This window comes from Microtus oregoni, unplaced genomic scaffold (genome assembly GCF_018167655.1).
Source record: "Microtus oregoni isolate MIOR12 unplaced genomic scaffold, Mior012 000013F_ref0000133, whole genome shotgun sequence".
NCBI classification, from domain to species: Eukaryota; Metazoa; Chordata; class Mammalia; order Rodentia; family Cricetidae; genus Microtus; species Microtus oregoni.
This window is the reverse complement of record NW_024543072.1, coordinates 26,359,169-26,384,058: the sequence shown is the minus strand read 5'-3', so window position 1 is coordinate 26,384,058 and position 24,890 is coordinate 26,359,169.

Genomic DNA, 24,890 nt, shown 5'->3' with positions numbered 1-24,890 from the left:
CTGCTCCGCACTTTATTTCTTCCCCAACTAACATGCACAGAATGAATTAATTACCCAGGTAAAATTCAGTCACATTTGTTTGGACAGCAAACAGCCTATCAGTGGTAAAGTCACTCCCCTCATTGAGAGAGACATGATCTCTAACCTGACAGCTCAGTAAGGATATACAAGTTTCTTTTTCACGAAAAGATGGGAGGACAGTGCAGGTAGGTGGGGGATCAGTACCAAAACGGAAAAGCTTGCCTTTGGCTCAGTCCATATGGATGTCTGTTTATACACTAATGGAAAGCAGCATATAAAAAGAGGGATTTTATTGTTGTTTTGTAAGTATCCCAACAGAAGTACCTAGAAAGAATCATGACCCACACAGGAGTTCCTAAATAATAGCCTATCTTTTTGTCAGTGTAGCAAGAACTAGCAAAGCTTGGAGAAAGCGACTTCATAAATAAATGTGTTTCTAAGTGCAATTTATTTACAAGCCACAAGACATACAGTGGACTGCTACCATGCCTTTGCTGAGGTTTCACAGGCAAGAATTCATAGATTTTGCATTACAGGTCATCAGTTATACAACTATTTCATACTATCGTTTAAAAAAAAAAAGGCCTTACCATCTGTAACAAAAAGACTTAAGTTTCACTATGAATTCTATTTCCTGGTTGAAACACAGCTCAATCAATCAGACTCGAGAGACTACTACGTTACTTACAATAATGTTTCTTTATTGTTCTCTTTGGGACAAAGTCTGTGTAGCTCAAGGTGGTTTTACAACAACGCTCCCCCTGCCTCAACTTCCCAGTGCTGAGATCACAGGCAGGCGCCAGCACATCTGACTGTTGTTGGTACTCGACAGTTAACATCCTTGCATGCATTCTGCGAGTTTTGCCTCTAAAACGAACCCCTCTGGTGCTCAGTGAGAACCACAGTGAAGATGGAGCTTGGCTTCTCTGAGTATGGATTTGCACCAGCAACACCTCCCTGTATCTTTCAGGAGGCTTTCAGAAATGTCAGATCTCAGGCTCCACCAGTATCCGCTGAGGCAGAGTCAGCACTGAATCGCAGAAAAGACCTTTGGAATCGAAGCCCAATGGCAATAGTTATCATATGTATTATTTAACCTTCTGAGCACCAAGAGTCTCACCTATAAATGAAGATGATATCAAGTTATACCCTAAGCATTTGCAGTGAGGAATAAGCAACAGAATGCCTATAAAAATGTCAATTACACAGTGTAATCCAGGGCACTCAAAACAGCAAGAACAGAACACTGTTTTTCATAAAGATGGTTTTCTATTTTGCCAAAGGAGGAAGCACCATAAATACCCATTGCCAATACTGCCATCTACATTTGCAGAATAAATATGTGGGTTTCCTACTAATTTGTTAATGGCTGGTAGGTCCAGTATCGATTGCTTAATGGCAATGTGTAACCTGAGAGTTTATCAAATTCTGTGCACAGTCAAAGTCGATTTCCAGAAACAGCGTTTAAGCTCAGCTTGATAGAAAACTACATCTGTGCGTAGAAAAAGAAAAAAATGAGAAGACCGAATTGGAAGCTCTCCTCCTGGCAGACTGCTTCTACAAGAAGACTCGGTACACGCTACTCAAATTTACATCTTTTCTGTGAAACCTCTTTATCACCGACTTGCATCTTCGAACTCGGCCTCGTGCCCAATTCAGTGTGACAGAGATGAAGCCCCGTCAACGGCCTCATCGCGTCATTATGGCAACTGTCACACAACTGTCCTGTTAGCCGTTGAATTGTAAATATCCTTGGCTTGCAAGGAGACCCCAGGAGCTCTCGCAGAAGGCTTAGTCTGGTGTCGAAAGGGGCAGAATGTGATGGGAGTCACGACAACTTCAGAACATTTGATAATTAGTCCTGCTTAGCATTTCAGCTTATTTTCCTTCCCAGCAGGCCACTGGTGGGATCCCCGACTCTTCACAGTTGATCAGACGTCAGCTCTCCTTGTAAGGCCCCAAACAGTGCACTAATGCCCAAGTCACCTAGCAGGTCGACTTTCAGAAGGAGCTCTCAGTGTCCATCGGGTCGCTGGATTGCAGCATGCAGAAGAGGGGAGCTCTGTCTTTTCCAGAACACACAAGGGTTATCTCACACTTTATTTCTGTGGTATTGAACTGGAGTGGTCCCTGAAACAAACCGGGCGTTTGAGGAGTGCTTGTACCTACAGCCGCATTCAGAGCTCAGTGAGATGTCTGAAGCAAAGGCCTTTACTCACGAAACACCAGAATTACATGATTAAAGAGCCTTAGCTGAATCATGGATATGGAATATTCAGTAGCTACAGGATATTATTGGGACAACTCGGGGAAATTCTACAGTGTGCTATATATTAGACAATTACTTTAAAGTGAAGTTAAATGACTCAGAATAACTGCATGGTGGTCACAAAAGAGAGGGTTCTTGCGATTATAACTCTTAGTTACAGTATCTGTAAATAATTCTTACATGATTCAAATATATATATATATACATGCATTATATACAAACGCATTGATTCATATGCATTGAAATATGAAGGCAAATGTGGTAAAATGTTAACAATTGATATGTTTAGGTACAGTATATAGGGTGGGACATTACTCTTTTGTATTTTTTCTCTTACCAATAAAAAGCAGGAAGAGAAAAATCCATTATGATACAAAGCTTCAAATCTGATGGGAGAGAAATGGAAAAAAATAAAGATACAGGTATCAAGAAAACATTATAGCACAATGGTGTGCAGAACATAAAAAAATTCCTTGGGAACTAAAAGCATCCATGTTACAGTGGTCTCCATAGTAATGATGTTTGACCCTTATATATGCACCACACACTCTATACACACACACACACACACACACACACACACACACACACACACACAGATTATTACACATAAGAAAATACCTTTAAAATAACAGAACCAGAGGGAAATGATCCAAGATAGATATTCAAGAACCAGAAAGAGTCATAAAGGCAAGTTGAGAGAGGAGGGTGGGTATTTTGGACCTCTTGTCTCTGGTGAGAAGTCTACCCGGAGGTGGCTGGCAGAGTGGGCACCCTGGCCTTCAGGCACTCCAGTGAGCAGTGACATGCCTTGTGGCCTTGTAAGAGCTAAACTCATCAGCTCTGAAGCTAAACACTAGAAGTGATGCAATAAGCCAGCATAGTTCTCACATTTGTCTCACATCTGACAAATATCCCTTTCATTCATGTCTATTCCTGTTTGTAAAAAGTTGTCTTTTGTTTTTACAAAATCTGATCAACCCACTTCCTCCAGATACCTTCTTCAAACTCATCAGTGTGCAGAGTGGTAAGTGGAAAACGGGCCAGTAAAGTGAGCCCCGGAGGCTGAAGCGCCCCAGCTGTGCGGCCTTCTCAACCTCTCAGTCTCGGGGTTCCATCTGTGAGATAAGGAAGATGATGCTTCGTTTTAAAGTATGGACACGCTGATCTTATTATATTTAATAATGCCTTCAGAATAGGACCACACACTCTAGATACTACCCAAATATCAGCCAAGATCACTGATGACTTATTTCAAAGTATCTGCTTTCATTTGTCTCCCCAAACAAAAACAGAAACATCTGAGGGCTCTGCCCAGAACTCCAGCACACAGACTCACAATCGTCTAACGTTCCTGGGCATTACATGGGAGGAAATATCACGGATGCCGGAATTTCTCCAAACCTGCTTTTGACTCTATAACCACTTCTCTTTAACTTTGTGTTTATTGGAAAACACCCATGATCTCTCTAGATTCCTGTGTTCATTTGGAAGATGGAAATCAGGACCCTGTCTCTGCTCTGAGGTGACAGCTGTAGGGACTATACTGTGACACTGCAGCTACCCACCAAGCAGCAACCATGACCATCCACATCCCACCAGCTGACTAGAGAGGTGAAAGTGTCTAACAACACAGTCACACACCAGTCGTAAAAGAAGTGATATTTCAGATAGCCTCCCATGTGGCCACAGCTACTGAAAATATCACAGCTTCAAAGAACTGGCTTTGGAATCATGCTGATCATGTTCTTTCCCTAAACCGAAGTATTAAATGTATGGAAGGCCTTGCCAACTCTTTAAGAACACTCTCCACAAACATACAGCTTGCTGAACTGTCCAAATACGAGCCTAGTCCCCACCATGAGGTGGGGGAATTTCTAGCATGGTCAAACCAGCATACACCCCTGCTCTGACCACAGCTCTGCTTGCTTTGTCTTGAGCCGCTATGAATATAATGGCACAGTGCATTTCCTTTTATTTTATTTTTTGGTGGACACTGCCTGCTCTTTAGAAAACACATTAAAATGTCTAGGGTGTTTCCGATGAGACAGATCCTGGCTTCTTCCAAGAACTATTTTTATTATTTTACGTTATTGGGAACCTCCTTGTCTTGGATTCATGCTCGCTTGCTGTTTGTTTCAAATCAACTCTCTGGACCTGCTCCGAAAGAAATGGCCTGGATCCAGCCATCTTTCAGGAACTAAATGAGGACTACTTATGCTGTTCAGCTGAAATGAAGAAAGCATGGGTGTGGTCCTTCAAGTACATCTTCCGGGGGGGGGGGGGACACAGGTGGGTGCTGGGTGCCTTTATCTAGCCAGCAAACACGGTCAGATGTATGTGACTCAGAGCACTAATGTTTCCTGATGTGTTCGGGAGGGGTATGGAAATCCAATTATGTAGGGTTTGGGGAAAAGAAACCTCAATAGCAAGAAGAAGCAACTCCAGAAGATAGCAGCCAAGGGGCAGAATTACAAAAGCAGAAGCAGTAAGAGAGGAGGGCAAAGGTTTCTGGAAACACAAAAGGATGCTCCACCCAGGGAGACAATGGCTGCTTTTGCTAAACCAGAGGAAAGGGCGATGATGAGAGACGGGAAACAAGTGTGGAGACAGAGTCACTATTTTGTCTCAGTCTTTAGCACAAGAATGAGGAAAGCAAGAGATCACCAAGATAAAGATGAACGGGTCTCTGGGAATACGAAGAAACAGAATTAATAAGAGATCGGTAAGAGAACGGTTACACAGTTTGAATATTTATAAATCAGCAGAGCTAGGTGAGAATTGGTTGAACATTTCGACAACACAGCTACTGCGGGATGCACTTCCCCTGCTATTTGCTGTGGAGACTTATGTACCAGGGGCATCTAAGCAGGCTGATTTAGCGCTGGAGATAAAGCAGCCACAGGCACATCCGAGAAGAGGTGGGCTAGTTAACGTTTCGCAACCACCAGTCAAAATCATGAATGAAATCATAAATCAGTCCGCTAACACCTTGAGGAAAATAACATGGTAAGTAACGGCTGAAGAGGTTCATAAAAACAGTCTGTCGAAGCAAGTTAATCCATTTTGGGATAGGCTAAGAAATTCGGGGAGGCAAATGGATATTACAAACATGGTTTAGAGAGTCCCCACAGAGGCCACCAGACAACTCCGTTAGACCAATCTTATTTATATGATGGCTATTGCTCCACTGTTTCCAACAAAGGGAGGAGATTTCACTTACATACTTAATATGCAGGGAGAGGACTCCTTATTCATTCCCCATGACACCACCGCATGGGGTTTAGTTACTGGGTAAATACAGTCGTGCCCAGGAGTACAAACTAACTGATTCCCAAATGAGAGTGAGAAAGATTGGTAATTTTGGAGCAAATTAACTGACATCCTTTGGAAAAATCAGTGTGTATGTGTGTGTGTGTGTGTGTGTGTGTGTTCGCGCGCGCGCGCGTGTGTGTATGTGTGTGTGTGTGTACACATGCATGTTGTATGCCCATGTGAGCAAGGATAGTTAGTAAAAACAAATGTTTTTGTTTGAATTGTTCATATGACTTTTGAAAACATGAAGGTTGTATAAATACAAAAACCTTGGTAAATATAAAGGTTGTGTAAAATATAAAGACCCAAACAGATCATCAGGTCCCTCTGATGTAGTTCAGTGACTTTCCATTGTTCCTTGGCCAGAAGCCCATCCCTCTGACAGGTTCCACCTCACCCCCTCCACATTCCTGTGCTGTCTGAGGAAGCCAGGTCTTCTGCTCTTCGGGAACTTCCTATTGTCCTTCCCTCTGGTCCTCTGCAAATGTTGACCTCCCTTTCACTTCCTTGGGGTTCACTTTTTTCCTCAAATCCCACTTTGGGGGCGGGAGGGATTTTTAAAATTTTGAGACCATATGATTTCCTTTGGACTTCATTCTGGCAAGACCACAGCTCCTTTTCTAGAAGCACTTATTTTAAAATACAATTTTACACACGTCCTTCATAGCCCTCCTCCACTAGCCCACAAATCCCACAAGGACAAGATTAGGTACATGTTATTTCAAAATTTCATCCCACGACTCAGCACGGTGCTGAGCACAATAAACATTGTGATCCAATCTCAACCCTAGGAACCCATATGCGGAGGGCTCCCTTCGGAAGTCTGCCAGGGAGAGTAGCTCTCCTTCCTGGGTATTATAACATTCTCTTCAGCCTCTCTTTCAAGTACAGCACCGGGAGAAGTCTTTAATGAGGGTCTTGTTGACAGAGGTGTAAAAACAGGAGGCAGCTAAAACTCGGATTGTTGGATTCTGCATTTGCACATTTAACTTTACCTCTGATGTGTTCCAAAATTTCATTTCGTGGCGATAATGAATCTGTAGGAAATTAGCAATCCTATCACTCTTCACAGGAGAGTGTTAGAGGTGGTTCACAAATGGGGGGGAATAAAACATTTTTCAGGTATCCAATGCTGCCACTTCCCTCCCCACCTTGACGGTTTTTGTCTTAAGCCTCAGAGAAATGTAAAACACCAAAGTACGAGGCACCATGAAGTTAGGGGTGTAGGGAGATCATATTTCTTATTATGAGCAGCAGAGAACTTTCTTTTGCTGAAACGTTTAGATGCCCATCTGTATTTTTAAGTAAGAATTGTTAAGTAAAACAATCAGTGACGTTTTGACATCTTCAAGGGCATGAAGAAAGCTGTGACCAAGGAGAGTACAGAATGCCAGTTTCTGATCGCAGTCCCTTGACTTTCCTTGAGTTCCAAATGAAACCGAATAGTTCCCATGAACTGGCGACTGTGCTAGGCAGTCAGAAAGCAACGGTGGAGGTGAAACCTAAATCTTATTAATCTTAGCAACAGAAAACCAGGAGTCAGATATGGGGATAAAAACCTGGAAGATCAGAGAGCCGGGAGCAGCTGCTACTGCTTCTTCCCTCTCTCGTTCCTCAGTCCGAAAACGTTCAGTTCCTGTCTACACCCCATCTTACCACTTCGTGTCTCTGCCTCCTGAGTGCTGGGATTAAAGGCCTGCGCCACCACTGCCTGGCTTCTATGGTTAACTAGTGGCTAGCTCTGCCCTCTGATCTCCAGGCAAGCTTTATTTGTCAGAACACAAACAAAATACTACACAGCATGAAGGTACTGCCTTGTGCAACGTGGTCCCCTGCGCAACCGCAAGGGGTGATAACAGAGTGGCCGCTTCTGGCCCCTAAGCCACACACCTCCACTCTCTACTGTGGCTACAGCAGAGCTGGGTACCTCCTCTGCCTGCCTACTGGTTTCCCTCCTGTCTAAAGAGTCTCTGTATGGTTCACTCAGCATTGGGCCTTGAAGCCTACAAGGAGTGGTGACCCATCCCTGAAGGCAGCCATCAACCGTGAGGGACTGTGAGTCACTGAACAGATGTCATCCCTTCCCTCCATCCTTCTGAAGGGCAAGTCTGAGGGTCACCACACATTTTCTCCAATGGAATAACCAGCTCCACATTGTATCTCCACTGATTTTCTCATTTCTACTCTTTCCCATTGCTCCGCACAACTGCTTCCAAAAACGGGGACACCAATGCGTAATGTCTCTGAACGGGGGAGTACAGGGATGCTTCTAGAGCCCCAGCAACAAACTGAAACACCTCTTCTTGGTTATCCACACAGTCACTCCACATGGATTAGTTTTTAGATCTGTCTTAACTGTATGAAGATTGTGTTGTGAAGCACTGAGAATAAAGATGAAGCCTGGGGCTGCCAAGTCACGGGCTAATCACCTCGTTAACTAGAGATGTGCATAGGGAAGAAATTAAAGTAGAAACAGAGAAGAAGGTGAGGCCAGCACACCTGCAATACGAAAAGAACGGGGAGGATAATGATCAACAACAAGATGCCAAAAGAGATCTAGCTATTGGGAGCTGCCTTTTTGGAAAGAGACATTGAAGCAGTGTAATATGAAATCCCCCAGGTTTTTCTCAGGCATGCAATGGGCCCTGGGCACTGCTCTTACTCTTGGGACTGTACACACAGGAACATGGCTTCACAATCACTTCTGTAACCTGAGCTGCAGACAGTCCTGGGACTCACCGTTGCTTACCAAGAACCCCCAGCACACAAAAGATGGTCCAACAAAGAAGTCAAACAGAAAAGGTGTGCTTAAATGTCCATGTAGGGCTGACGTTTCTTAGGTTACTTATCTGTAGAACATGCCTATAACACAGACATAAAGAGGCAGAGTAAGGGAAATCATCCCAATCGGCATAAATCAGGCCTGGTGTGACTTGCTTATGAGGGTGCCCTTGAGTTAGGGTGACAGCTGTGTCAGGGCTCCAGCACCCAGCATGGTGCCTTACAGATCAGTACTTAATGCTTAATTGTGAACGAAAACAGGGAATAACAAGGAAGAAGGGAAAGAATTGGATTAGATTTTCAATTAATGGGTCATCCATCAAAAGATTTTAAACAATGACAGAAATTCCAGATCGGTTCACAGACCCCAGAAAATTAAATTTTCATGAGGAGGAAGACAATAACAACTCAGGGCCTTCCTGAGTCCCTTTGATTAGGAATGGGGATGAGGACTGGAGCGGTGGACGAACGCTGTGTTCACACTGAGGAGGGGATGTTTGTCCTGCATAAAACATCAGTGGGTAAGATGGTGCTCTCTTATTGGTAATGAGCGATGGGCTTCCTTCCAGAAAGAGTGGAGTCTTCCAGTGAATCTTGTGCCCTTTGACGGGAGCACTGCTGGGCAAACATCAGCTGAGAGAGAGCAGGAGAGACATTTGAAGAGGCCATTCATGTTCTCCTCCGCTGTGCCTTTGATGTACACAAAGGATTTAGCCCTGGAAGATGAAGATCTCATCCGTTTTGCTCTTCCCTGGGGAAAACTTGCCTCTGTATTTCTCTGTTGGCATACGACCCCAATGAATAGGTGCTAGATAATGGGATCTCCTGATTATCCAAGTGCTCATTATCGAAATTCCCATAGGCCACAGACTGCATAGAAAAGCAAAACTTATCATAGCAAAATTATTTACCTATGAGATTATCACTTAAAATGTTATCCCTGTTTTTAAGATTCTTTGCCAATTACGAATAACTAGACAACGCTAAAAAGCCCATAAGCCACTCTGAACAAATTGCACCATTCACAACAGATAGTAGCATCATGCAGTCGATCAAAGTGGTTGTAGGAATCATCTGAATATCAAAAGGCTCCTTAGGGAAAACGACAAAGTGAATATTTGTTTTCAAGACACCGTTTAATAAAACTCGTGTCTAAACTTAAGTATGCCATGAAAGGTATTGGTCCATGCTTCATAAGTCCGTGCTAACAAACTGGGCCTCAGAAATTCCTTTCCCCCTCTGCATTTTAAACACTAGTTCATAATTGTGGGGATTTGCTACATAATTATTGATATTACAAAAACCCCTCTAATTTTAGTTTTGTTTATCAAGCTGAGTTCCAACTAAGTCTTTGGCCTCCCTCGTTACTGGAGAAGGGAGTCTTTCAATCAAATGGCTTCATCTCCTCTGTTGAGCCCCACTGTCCTTTCTCCACTCCTGCTTCTGTCTGCTTCCCCCACCATCAGGCCAGGAGCAATTCACATAGATAACTACAGCAGCCTCCCCTGCTCTGTCTCCTGAACCGCCTCTGATTCTCCTCCCCCTTGTGGTCAGAGCGTATATCTTTCCTATCTGCAGTCTTTTCAATGGGACCGTTCAGTTCAGCGTACATGGTCCTTTATGACAGAATACCTGTTCTCTTTCTTGCAATTTCAGTCCCTGCCCCATCTGGGTGCTCTCACCCTATAGTTCGCTATCATCTCTGGATGCATTGTTGCCCTGCACCTCTGACTCTTGAACCATCTTAATGCCGACTAAGCTTTCAAATCTCAATTCAGATAACCTGGGTTAAGAGTCCATCCTTTATGGCCCTGCAGAGCTCTGTGATGCCCAGATCTCTGTGAAGCTAGCCTGGGCCTCAGGCTTCAGGAGGCTCCAGCACTTACACAGTATCTGAGTAGGAGCAGATGTCTAGGGAATGTTTAATAAAGGAATGACTAAATAAATTTTGAACAAATAAATGACGAATAGAGGAAGCACCAAGCAAACCAAAGCAGAATGAATGACATGTCATAAAAGGAATTAAACCATGCTTGTTAGGCTGAAACTTTTTCAATTCTAGTGGCCATAGAAAAGTGAAGACATCAAAATTGTTCAGGCTAGAGATATAGCTCAGAGGTGAAAGTCTTGCTTGATATGTGCATGGCCCTGGGCTGATTCCCTAGTACTGAACACGATGTTGCTGATGATAGTTATGATGATGGTGATGATGATGGTAGTGATGATGATGGTGGTGGTGATGGTGATGATGATGGTGGTGGTGATGGTGGTGATGATGGTGATGATGATGGTGATGATGATGGTGATGGTGGTTATGAAGGTGATGATGATGGTATGGTGATGATGGTGATGATGATGGTGGTGATGGTGGTAATGGTGATGATGGTTATGGTGATGGTTTTGATGATGATGGTGATGATGATGATGATAATGATGGTGATGGTAGTGATAATGATGTTGGTGGTGATGATAATGGTGGTGGTAATGGTGGTAATGATAGTGACGATGATGGTGATGATGGTGATGATGATGATGGCGGTGGTGATGATGATGATGATAGTGGTGATGGTGATGACGGTGATGATGATGGTGGTGGTGATGGTGGTGATGAAGGTGATGATGGTGATGGTGATGGTGGTGATGAAGGTGATGATGGTGGTGATGAAGGTGATGGTGGTAGTGGTGGTGGTGGTGATGGTGAGGAGGAGGATGATGACCTGTTTCCAGTACTAGTTTCTAGAAAACAGAATGAAGAGAGTGTGAGGGGGAAATTTCATTTACTTTACAAAGCTAACAATTGTTTGCCATTACCCTAAGTATGTATTATCATGGTAAAAAAAGATTTTAAATAATAAATTCCCACAACTACATGATTTTGTTGGTTTTAAATTAGAAATTATAAGTTTCTAATCACTGTCTCCCACTTCTGAATCTGAAGATTTGTTTTTGTTTCCCCTTCTAAATTACATAAAAATAGAAAACCTTTAAAACTGCCAAAGAAAGTAAGTGGTCTGCACACTTAGCTTACTTGACAAGCAATGTTTTTGCAGGATCTTAAGTCTGGCCTAAAACTCACAAGCCCTCCTGTCTCATCCACACAAGTGCAGAGATTATAGGTATGTACACGTGTACAAGACTGGTTTTAGGTTGTTGTGATTATTTTTTCTTTATCATGTGTGTGTATGTGTGTGTGTGTGTGTGCATGTGTGTGTGCGCGCTTGTGCGTGTACATGGGTGTGAGTGGTGTGTGGGTGTGCGTGTATGTGTGTATATGTGTGTGTGGCAGGCCATTGAACAAGATTGGGAATTGGTTCTTACCTTCCCCCGTGTTAGGCAGGGTCTCTCTTGTCCCTGACACACCACACAGCATATTTCATGCTAGCTGACCCACCAGCTTCCTGTCCATTGTCCTGTCTCCTCCTCCCATTCTTCAGTACATATGCTGGGATTACAGATTGGTGCCACGCATGAGAGGCTCATATTAGGTTGTCAGGTTTGCTTGGGTATTTTTACCCACTAAGCTACTCTCCAGGTCTAGAATGTTTTTTAATAGCAATGTGTCTTAAGAAATGAATGTTATTCCTTCAGTGATATAAGCTTGACCGTGACAAAGAACAGAGACAATCTTGAGAGGATTTCTACTTTCCACTGAATATTATAGTGGAAATTGTTACCAGGGTTCCAAAGATAACTTAATGGATAAAGCCCTCATTGTGAAAGCATGGGGACCAGAGTTCAGATCCCCACAACCTGCAGAAAGCCAGATGCAGCAGCAAGTGTTTACAATCCCAGCTTATCGAAGACAAAATGGGAGGTGGAGATGGAAATCTCCAGATGCTCTTGAGCCATTTGGACTAGGGTAATCCAAAATGAACAAACAAAAACCCTATTGGAAACAAGACAGACGGCATACAGCATCCCAAAGCTATGCTCTGACCTCCAGACGTGTGCCGTGACCTTAAGCTCACACTGAAATGTACATATACACAATACACAACAAAAAATGGGTTTTTTAATTGTACAAGAAGCTCATGTTACTTCCACAATAAAATAAAAGCTAATTAAAAATGCAAGAGCAAACACTGGCAAACATTTCATGCGGCTTTTAAAAAATACATTAACACTCCTGGCAACTGCAAGGTAGACGTTACCTTCATCTTAAAGATGAAGAAACTGAGACTCTAAGAAATTCTGTGACTTGTCCAAGGTCATAAAGTTAATAAGCTGCAGACTAAGGACTCCAACACAAATCTGATTTCAAGGCCAAGGTAAAAGTCTTTAAAGGGAAACTGTGCAATGTTTGTTTTGTTTTATTAAAGAAGCAGATAGCGGTGTGCTCAGAGGGTAACTGTGTTACTTGAGGGGTGGAGGGAGATTTATTTCCTTAGTTTATGGCAGTAATAAAGCTTAGGGATACAAAATAAATGCTTTCCTGGCCCAGGGTACCCTAAGAGGAATCAGATTAGCTGCCAAATTGAAAACGAATTTCCTTCTAACACTATTATTAGTATCTTAAGCATTGTAATATTTCCTCCATGCTATCTCTCAGCTTTGGCAACAATAAAGCCTTAGATGTGGAGCCTTGCATGTAAGAAGATATTGATTCCGATTTTAGTTCTGTGGAGTATACACGTGCCTATATCTAGATGCATGCATGCGTGTATTTTCACATTCATATTGGTGTATTTCAGAACAAACGTACACCAAATTTCAACTGTTATTGTACTCAAAGAACAAATTATGAATTCTCTGGAACTTAAAGGAGTTTCATTAGTCTGAAATTGAGGGGGTTTAACGCAAAGTATGCTTTCTTTATTTCTTGTGTTTACCTGTTTTTCGGGTCATCAAGGAACTCCGTGTGAAACATACACAAGCCCTTGGCACATTCAAGACCTTTGATAAATGCATCTACCCTTGTAAACCCATGTAAAGGTAGGGATGACTCTGTGTGTGTGTGTGTGTGTGTGTGTGTGTGTGTGTGTGCATGCACTTGTGAGTAGTTTTTGTGCAGAGGACAAAGATCAGCCTCAGGTATCATTCTTCTGGAATCATCCACTGTTGTGGTTGTTTTTGTTAGGTTGTTTGGTTTTTTTTTTTGTTTGTTTGTTTTTGTTTTGTTTTGTTTTTTTTGTCTTTTAACAAAGTGTCTCTCAGTGACCTGGACCTTACAAAGTAATCTAGCCTGGCTGCTGGTTTGCCAGTGAGCTCCAGGTTGTAGTTGGAGGCTGTTCATTCATTTCCCAACCCCAAAATAATCACACAGAAACTATATTATTTGCAACGTTGCTTAGCCAATGACTCTAGTGTGTTCTTAGTTCGCTCTTAAATCTTAAATTAAACAATTCCTATTATTTTATATTTTACCACGAGGATCGTGGTTTACCAGTAAGGTTCCCGGCCTTTCTCCTCTGGCAGCTACATGGCATCTCCTTGACCACTCCTTCTTTCTCCCAACATTTAGTTCAGTTTTCCCACATAGCTCTATTTTGCCGTGCAGCTTCTTTATTCATTAACCAACAAAAGCAACACATATGCAGAAGGAATTCCTATATCACCAAGGATCCTCCTGTCTCGGCTCCCCCACTGCTAGAATCATAAACACCTACCAGCATGGCCAGCCTTCTTACATAACCTACATTACTTAACTGCCTGAACTATCTCCTCGGTCCCCTCAAAGCCTCCCTCCCTACCCCAGTTCAACATTTTAATGCTTACTTTCTTCAAGGGGTGCATCTTCCAAGGTGTGATGCTATGATTCTCCTTTGTGAAATATGGAAACCAACCATTGAGAGCTAACTGGCTCACCCTGGGTCACCCACACAGAAGGAGCAGGTCTGAGCTTGAACTTGAGTAGTATGATTCTCCAAACCCAAGTCCTCTACTGCTTCTAAATGTCACTAGAGTGGAATATCAACTCACATCAAACAAAATCTAAGTCAGCAAGAGTTCCCAAGTCTGCCTCCTACCTCCCACCACTCAGAGGTATGTGTGTGCCTGTGTGTTTGCATGTACATGTGCACTTGTGTGTGCATGTGATGGTCAGGTCAGACAGCTTTGACAGCCTGTGGGAATCCTTGGGGCAAATGTCAGCTCTGAGCAGCAAGAGCCACAAAGGGTTAACCGGGTTCTTCCCTGAAGGGCACCAGAAAGTCAAGCAAGCAATTCTTGACCTTTCAGAAGCTATTATGGGGAAAACATAAAGAAACAATTCTCTAGGCTTAATGAAGGAACACTGTGAAAAGTGTAATGGGCTATTTGTACAACATCTCAAAAGCATCATGTAATTTGGCCCAATTGGCAGCCTATTCTCCAGTGTGGCCAAGCAGGGTGTGTTGCTACTTAGGCCCAAAGTGCCTTGGCAAAGCCAGGTCCCCACCTCCACCCCTGCTCTAAAGCCCGGGGTGTCCATGATTTAATTTTCAAGGCTTAAGTATCAGCTGCTGTAATGAGATGTGGCACAGGTTCACTTATTTTCCTTAAGTGAAAAAAAAAAAACATGTTTTATATTTCAAAACGCAAGCCCTGTTTTGGTTGGATCCCCCCTCCCCACAAGTCTGGAGCTCTTTTTCTCTTTTAATAACATTTTCAGGCAATTAGTTCATCACGCTGATGCAGCTCTTCATGATGACGGTGGGAGTGGGGGCTGGCGGAAGACCGAGGTGGGAAAGTACTTCATTATTTTTAAAAATGGTTATTGGCCGCACTCGGTTCCCATATTTCACTCCTGATTTCATAAGGGCGTTTAGTATGCAGGGTCTGTGCGAAGCACCATCAGCTGCCGCATTAGCACAATGGCTCTTCTTGGAGCCATAACAGTCCGCTATGGAAATGATCCGTGGATTATGTAAGTTTATAAGGTTGGATACACTTACAAACAAAGATTTTTTTTTTTTACCCTTTTTCATTATTTATTCCTCATTAGCCTCCCCCACCTTTTTTCTCTCTTTATTGTGAATGCAAACCACACACTCATTGGCAGTAGCGGGGGACGGAAAACACCCCCAAGTAGTTTTAACTAAAGCTCAGAGAAGCATAAGGATGCAATGGTTACAGTTAACACTCACTATTCGTGTGCTTCTGTTCACACTCTGAGTGCTCTTCCAAAGACGTGAAGGAGCATGTGACATCCAAGCCCAAGGCTCTCTATTTTATCTATTCCTGTGTGTTTCTGGACTGGGCTATCATAGGACATCCATGGGGTTGTCCTGTTCACAGTGTATCATCTGAATTTATTACAGGTTCTCAGTGTTCCCAAACAGGAGCACAAGTGGGGGATCAACAGTGACAAGATGTGAAATATTTTAATCAAGTTTCTATAAAACAGAAAAGCTTGATCTCATGATGGCAGACAGGAAAAAAATGTCTTCAGCAAAAGGTTGGGATGGGAGCCCACATTTGAGAAAGGCATTTACAAAAGCAGCAACAAAAATGAATCTAATGACAACAGAGACATGCCCAGGACAGCTGTCACTGCTCATATTTGATTGGATGATATTTTACTAGCATACAGCTTTGCCCTTCACTTCTGATACCAGGCAATAGATCGTTTCCTTAGGAATGGAATAGTCAAGTGCAAGGTGTCTTGGACATCTCTGGGAACATATCCATCAACAGCTGAGCATTCATCATCTCTCCCTTCCAAGACACAGAAACTGATGGTCAAAAAGAAACCCATAACCAGGACAGACACGGAGGGGAGGCAATTCATGGATGAGACACCTCACTAGGTTTCAGACAGATGGAGGAAAGTGGGGGATGACAGTGGATGAAGGCAGCTGCAATGAATGTATGCATCAGGAGGAAGGGCATACCACAGAACCCATGTGGACAGAGTCTCTTTGGAAGTCAGCCTCATCTCTTTCTTCCTGTGTTAGGGTTTCTATTGCTGTGAAGAGACACCATGACCATGGCGACTCGTATAAAGGAAAACATTTAACTGGGGCTGGCTTACAGGTTCAGAGGTTTTAGCCCATTATTGCCACAGTGGGAATCATAGCAGCATGCACGCAGACATGGTGCAGGAGAAGGAGTTAAGAGTTCTAAGTATGTCTAGATTGGCAGGCAGCAGGAACAGAAAGATACTGGGCCTGGCTTAAGCTTCTGCAACCTCAAAGTCTACCCCCAGTGACATACTTCCTCCAACAAAGCCACACCTCCAAATAGTGCCACTCCCTCTAAGCCTATGGGGCCCATTGTTATTCAAACCAACACCTCCCTGTCCCAGTCCTACCCTGAACATTGCAGCACTATGTTGATGGGAGACAGGGGCTCCCATGCTACCTTTCCCATTCCCCAACAAGCCAAGACAGAGTCTACCCTTTGTTTTTTGAGACAAGTTCTCACTGTGTAGCTCTGGCTGTCCTGGAACTATGTAAACCATGGTGGCCTTGAACTGGAAGAGACCCACCTGGTCTACCTTCCAAGTGCTGGGATTAAAAGTGTGTGCACCACCAGTCCCTGGCTTAAAAATCCTTCCTCTTCTTTTTCTTTTTGATCCCTGAGCCTTGGAGGAAGGTATGATAGAGAAGTCCCATTAGTAGTGAGCACTCCACAGATGTTTATCCTCTGTGCTTTGACCAGTTGTGAAGTTCAGCGTTGACCACCAACCACTGCACAAAGAAACTTCTCTGACGAGGTCTGAGAGCTACCCCAAACCACAGGTAGAGACATGAATTTAGAGGGAAGTTGGATGATGTATCCATTTAGCAGTGTTCTCTCACCAGGGCTTCTTGGCAAGATGTACATGGTCAGGCATGTGTTGACACTAAATCTGACCAGAAATCCCTTAAGTTACTCTTCTTGTTGCTATGGCAAAACCCATGATGGAAACAACTTCAACAAGGCAGTGTAGAAGTCACTTCAGTGAAGACATGAGGCCACTGTTCACACTGTAACCACAGTCTGGAGGCAGAGAGGTGAGCGCTGAAGCTCATACTTTCTCCTTCCCACCAGTCCAGGATCCCAGCCCATGGGATGGTACCATTCGCACTTAGCATGCACAAAGGGTGGTTGAACTTAGTGATGAAGAAGACGATTCCAAGATTGCCATTACTGAAGTTAGTGATGCGGGACACAGCGGGTGTGAGGTGAGGGGACCATGTTTTCCATCGGGAAAACATTCCACCACCTCCTACTAGGTACAGGACACATCTGCTGCTCTAACTTTTCTGATACAAACAGGAGCCTGGAAAAAAGTCACTACCCTTAGCTGGGAGAAGACCCCTCACCCCACAGACTTTCCAAAGTAAGAATTTCACCCACAATGCTCTCAGAGTCTTCACTTCACTTCTAGTAGCCATTGGAAGCTTTGGAGACTGAAATGAGCACCTGCTGGACTGTTCTCTGGAGAAAACTTTTCTGTCTAGTGAGTCAGGAAGAAAATGTCAGAGGAGGACAGTGTAATCGAAGGTTTTAGCCTTAAACAGTTTTATCCAACCCTGCAATGAAAGGGGCACATCTGAAATCATAATATTAAGCTGGTCTTTCTCTCTCTCTGGTATTACGATTATTTTGGTTTGACACTCATATCGATGACAACAAACACACATATATTTATACTTCCACCTGAGACAAACAACCACAAATTGCAATACAAACCCTTATTGTAAAGGCTGTGAAGCCTCTACATTTGTCATCTCAGAGAATCAGTTCTATCTGGGGTCCCCACTCCACCCTCTACAGATACACAAATTTCAAGGTGTCCTTGTTGGGCCACTACGAGCAATGGCTGCTTCATTGATTCACATTGCAGCAAATTTCTTGAGGACTTGCTATGGGTCAGGCATAGTAGTTGGTGCTAGGAGATGAGGGACATTCTGGACCCTGAGTAGATAACAGAGACAACTCTAAGAGCCTGTGAGATTTAGTAGATGCAGAAAGAAGCCTCTGGAGCTTCCCTTATCTGACTAAGCATAGAAACTTCTGGAAATGAGGCTGTCATACATCCTGTCTTTAGGGCAGCATCTCTTTCAGGAAGGAGACTTTGAGTACAACTGACATAAATCCCTCTTCAGGGAGAGGGCCAAGGAGATGGTAGCAAGGCTAGGCTGCTTCGTCTGCATGAGCAAACATCACCACAGACCTTTTCTTGACTCGTTCTTCCGAAAGTCCATTCATCCAGCAGAGAAACTCACTTGCTCTCCCCAGGGAAGACTTTTCTCCCCCATCAGCCCTTTCCCCTTATTGTAAAGGCTATACAGTCTCTACCTTCATCATCTCAGAGAATCAGTTCTTTCTGGGGTCCCCACCCCCACCCCACCCTCTACAGATACACAAATTTCAAGGTGTCTTTCCTTTGACTAACCTACTTATCACCAATTGAATTCAGAAGCTCTCAAGTACTGAACCCAAGGAACTAGAATAAAAGTTTTTCTTTCCCAAAGGATGAGGACAAGCCAAAGTCTCACTCTTGGGTTAGAGAATGCACTCCGAAAGAAAGAATACGTGGATAAATACTTAGAGGTTGGAATTTCTGACACAGACCAGTCAGATGAATTAATACAAACCACTACCAACCCAGTGATTCCCCAAGATGAGCGAACCACTGGTGCCCATGTAGACATATGCAGGTGGGTGGGATTTGTCCCCCACCCATTAAAGCCTCAAAAGGTAGGAAAAGCTTGAAAGTCAAGCAAAGCCAATGTTTAATTCAAAGAGGACCATTTTATTAGAATATAAACTAAAATTTCAGGGCAGGCAAGATGTAAGCCAGGCCTCCCAAGCCAAGCAGGCATGGAGGGCCGTGGTGCGGCAGAAGGCAACGTGCGGTGATGGTGGTGGTGAGGTTGAAGAAAGAGCGAAACCCAACCTGTTAGGGAAGCCTAAAAGGTTAGAGAAATCAGCATGTGTCACAAAACTAGACAGAAGGAAGTAATTCATGAAAGCAGGCAGACCACACAGCCTGTCTTCTGTAACACTGCAGTAAGGGGCGGGGAAGCCCGTAAGGGAAAGTAGGGTATCTCATTAGTGGGATGGCTGCTACACCCATCTCTTCAGCATGGTCTAATGTGAGCCTGCCTTCCTAGGAGCGGTTCCACCTTTCCTGAGGGGTGATTGATGGCCCCAACTGGACTAATTCCCAGATTAATTCATTTGTATTTTGAGTAGCACAAGATGCTAGGTCTCTGCTCATGCCCGACATTTTGTCTTGATCAGGAGCTAGTTTCACCTTAAGCAAGTCTTTACTGTTTCTGCATCACTGCTCGTCAGTACAGGTGCCTGTTCTGATTGGTTAGCTCCTATGTAGTTCTGTATCCAGAGAATCCTCCTGCCTTAAAACTCCATTCAAACAGGTGACACTTAAGGCAGTGTCCAAAAGCACAGGGAAGAGCCAACTTGGAGGAAATAGAAAGAAGAGCATTCCAGGCGGAACAAAAAGGTTGCGCGTTCAGGGTAGAGGGCCACTCTATGCGACATGGCAGTGTCTGCCCCACAGGACTGCAGAACGAATGAGCAACTCCACCAGCACCCATGGTCCATGCTTGTGTGTTCGGGATGTGGGACATAAGGTTTTCAGGCTGATAAGGGAGATGTGAAGTTACAAGAGACATCGAGATATTAAGTCAGGAATTCTGTCCAGTAAATATGAGCTAAGCCATTCAAAAGCCAGGAGCAGGTGATAGTCACAGGCTTCAAATAGAAAGTAGAATCTCCTCAACCCTTAGTGATTGGTGAGGGGAAGAATCCTGGGTGTCTGAACACAGGTGAATGTCTGGATGAAGCTGAATCCCAAAGCAGAAAATTAAAAAACAAGGCATTCAGCAGCTTGCGGGATATGGTCCCCAAACAGATCTGACACACAATTGTGTGTTAGCTTTCCCTTCTATAGGATGTGTACAGAAAGATGGGGTCACACATTAATTTTTAGACTCAAGAAAACATTAGAATGGTCTCGTCATTTGTCTTACTTAATTTCTGTTACTATAAAAAACCTTGACAACAATAACTTAAAAAAGAAAAAATTGTGTTGTTGTTGTTTTCTTTTGTTGTCTTTTTTTGTTTTGCTTTGTTTTGTTTTTTTGTTTTTTTGTTTTTTGGTTTATTTTTGGAGACAGGGTTTCTCTGTGTAACCCTAGCTGTCCTGGAACTCACTCTGTAGACTAGGCTGGCCTCGAACTCACAGTAATCTTTCTGGCTCTGCCTCTCAAGTGCTGGGATTAAAGGTGTGCACCACTATGCCTGACTAGAAAGGTTTATTTTAGCTCAGAGTTCAGGTGCAGTCTTTCATGGCTGGGAAATAAAGGCAGCAGGAGCCTGAAGCAGCTGTCACGCTGTCCACAGTCAGCAGCAGAGAGCAAAGAATGCTTGCGTGCTAGGACTCAACTTCTTCCTCCATTTTACCAGCTCAGGGTCCCGTTGCCCAGGGAATGGTCCCACGTCCACAATAACAATGAGTCTACCCACATCGACTAAAGTAATCAACATAATCCTTCACCCTTCCAGGTGAGTCTAGAAACTGTCACCTTGACAGCACTAACCTTCATGCTTTGATCATCAAGTGCACACTGTCCTGACATCACAGAGGACATCCCTAATGCCTCAGGCCCCTGAGTTACAGAGAGGACTGACTGCCTTAAAGCAACGTTTACAGTGTCAAAGGGGAAAGCATCCCAAGCTACATGGCTCTCATATTCCTAGAATTCTGTCTGGCACCATTTGCTGAGGACTTGGATTTAATTTTTTCTAAAGAGAGTGAATTTTATGTCATCCTCGAGGAAACGCGGTATTTAAGGTTAACCTTATTACAGGAGGGTTCCTGGAAAGACATAATAGAAAGCAACACTTGGTAGAACAGAGCTGGAGGTCACTGTAATTAAGAAAGGAAAGACTAAACGGAATGCAAACAATCCTATTTCACACTAAACAATTCAACGTGGGGAATCGTTTGAACGGAAAGACTCAAGGGCAGATTACCTCCTCAGATGGGCAGGCACAGCCCCCTCTGACTTCCAGCGTAGACACTGATGCATAGCTAGCAACAGTCTGGGGCCTGCAGGCTGCTGAAATAAATTGTGTGAGTCAATTTAAAATGCAGCCAGATGTTTTTGACTCTGAAAATAAAAAGACATGGATTGGGGTGGGGGAAAGCCACAGGTGGCCCTCAGAGCAGAACACTGGCCCAGGAAGCTTTTAACCGGCAGGAGTAGCTGGTTAATGTGACTTCTCATATCTTGCTATTTAGTACCTTCTTAATCCAGGTTCACTTCCTGCCATCTCAATTACCTACTAAGAACTGCCGTCCAAGCATACTAACTCTGGAACTCTACATATAAGCAATCCACATACAGTGACTTGCAAACCCTTCTAGATGAAGTCTTACCCTGACATTCCTTCTCTCTTGGGTTAGGGCCATCTTTGTGTAGAGTGGATTTGAGCAGTATATTCTACTCAGCTATGAATCGCTTGGCTTCCATCTTAGTTTTCAGATGAACCACCTTGGCATCACAAGGCCTGTATGCTATTTCAGAAACCCAGCGTTTCAAAGGCCCCAAGTTTACCAAATTCAAGAGCGGTGGTGCTGGTAACTCGGATCTGAAAGAAAGATACCATAAAGTTTATCGTAGATCTGTGTACCTACAAAGAGTGAGATTCTACCATAAGGAAAAGATTATGTAGAAAGTGTTGGCTACTGTTTTAGGTGCCAGACATCTAGTAAGGGTGTGTTAGAGGAGAATAGTGTCCTCCACTAAACAAAGAAGGGCAAGCATTTTTGGAAGACCCTTCAATTTTAAACAACTCTAATAAAAATAAAAATCGAGTGACCTGAATCTGGACTTTACATAGCTCAAATGCTGGCTAAAGAGAGAATATGACCTATGTGCCTATAAGATCAAACAAGGGCAGACATTTGGGAGATAACTGTGAAAAAGAAAAAAAGGGGGGATTGCCTATAGACTGGAAGTTTTATGGAATTTTAGGATAATATTATTGTATTTAATATGTTCCAAATAGATAACTGTTGATACTTAATGATAAAAAGAGAGTACCTATGCTGTGGAATCATTCTTTTGTACACTGTTAGGATTTGTCACTCCAATAAGTTTAATAAAGAACTAAATGGCCAATAGCTAGGCAGGTAGAGGTTAGGTGGGATTTGTCGGGTATGGGTGGGAGGGCAAAATTGCCAGTCAGAAATAGAGGAACTAAGAGATGAACCTGCTGTGCCATGTGGTAGAGTGTAGATATGAAATACACATTAATTTAGGTTGTAAGAGCTAGTTACTAACAAGCCTAAGCTAGTAGCCAAGTAATTATAATTAATAAGTCTCTGTCTCAGTATTTGAGAGTCACCTGGTGGGACAGTGATGAATGGCAAAACAGAAAACCCTGCCTATAAATGGCACCCAACACAGAGCCCATATTTTCAAGTGGGGCCTTAGAAAGCTAAAAAAAAAAAAAAAGTAAAAAAGAGAGAAAAACAGATACAACTTCTTCAAGAGGCTCTGCCATACAGTAAGCCCTTGGGTAGCCAGTATTTAAGTAGAAATAAATACTTAAGTAAAAATGCCTACCACAGTGAGAAGCACCAATTTCTTAGAGCTGGTGGTAGGGGGATCGAATGCATTTCCTGGTCCCACACCTTTAACCAGCCTGTAAGCTGAAGTCTAGGCTCTTACAGACCCCAGAATGGGATGGAGCCAGCCACCAAAGCCATGGCAGAGGATCCAGTGGTAGCTTAGTAGTTTATGATTTTGCTCATGCAAACAGAAAAGGCTAGAGATACGCAGTCAAGCAGGTTTAGACACAATAAAAAAGAAACCTCTATAAAGGTTCCAGTGTATTTAAAAATGTGTGTGGGCTTAAGAAAGAAAAGAAAATGGGCATAGACACTCATAGAAAAAAATCAAATAGTTTATAAATCATAAAAAAGAATAAGCTACACAGAGACGGGAAATATACATGGAGTCTGGATCCTGAATGGTATCATGTTGTCTTTAAATTTTTAATTGCTGCTGAATGAATGATAGCTGCTAAGAGACATTGAATTATGAAAGCTGATGTAGTAAAGCAACCTATGTATTTTAAAAAAAATATCTTGACTTCAAAATGGAGATCAAAAGGTGTGTTGCTTTGTGAAAGATGCTAAGCTTTTTCTCCCACAGAAAATGAAAATCTTGGATTCATTCAAGGTTGAAGATGATCATGTTTGATGAAGGAAGACCCCTGAAAGTCTTGGAAATAAACATAAAAAAATAAACTTAGAAAAACTACAACACATGTAACATATATTTTACCTACTCAAAAATAAATAAAAAATCTTTGACTTGTGTACAGCCCACGGTCTGTATTTGTATTAATGAAGGTATGTATATTACCTTTGAAAGTTTATGTATTTTAAAAGCAAGGGTATCAAACACAAATAGAAAGGAATGGCCCAGCTGATCCAACATCTCAGGCCATCTGTTGCAGCTCCCTCGGAGTTCTAGATTTAGAAGAGTTTCAAGGCTGCTGGTTGAGATGGTTCAGTGTCACAGACTATGCCAGTCAAGACTTAATCATTATTCTAATTTTCTCAAGGTTCCCTCACAGGTTTCGTACTCCCAAACAACAAGAAGCAGTCTAGAGAAAATGACACCCACATTCCCAAAAGATGGGTTATAGGTATTTATCATCATTGGGGGTTGGTGTGGTACAAGTTGTTATTGATCATGGTCCCCCCTCCCCCCCAAAAAAAGCTAAATGAAAGAGTTAGATTCAAGAATCTCTTTCTGAAGAAAAAGGGGAAGGGAGAATATTAAAATGATAAAAAAAGGGTAGATTATTGAATCTACTTTAAAAGGGGGGAATATAGAAATTATAGAAAAAAATGTAGATTGTGAACTTACTTTAATCCAAAAAGCAACCATTAATCTCAAAATATTTTATATTGGGGGCTGGAGAGATGGCTCAGTGGTTAAGAGCATTGCCTGCTCTTCCAAAGGTTCTGAGTTCAATTCCCAGCAACCACATGGTGGCTCACAACCATCTGTAATGAGGTCTGGTGCCCTCTTCTGGCCGGCAGACATACACACAGACAGAATATTGTATACATAATAAATAAATATTTAAAAAATATTTTATATTGGTATGAATTTTTGTTTATTGTTAGAAATTTAAAGTAATTTTTGTTATTCTGTATGTATGTTTCTACTCTTGTTTAGGGTATTGTGCTTATACAGCTCATTTAAAATGTAACATGTAATTAAGAAATACAGGTTAGTAGTTAGTCATCTATAATAATCAAATGTGTAGTCATATTAGGTATATTTTCAAGGTCAAACAGATATATTTAGACAGGTGATTTTCAAACACTTCAAAGACCTACAGAAAATAGCACATAAAATGCTTTGACATAATGCTTTTTCTTGACAATAAGATGCATCTGCTCCTGGCAGCACCAATTTACTTCAGATAAGATGATGGGCATTGAAGCAACTTCATATGGAGTTTTCTTTCTTTGTGGCAAAAGCTAGCCACTGGGCAAATAAACTACCCTTGCCTCAGTTGCTTACAGAATACTGCCCAA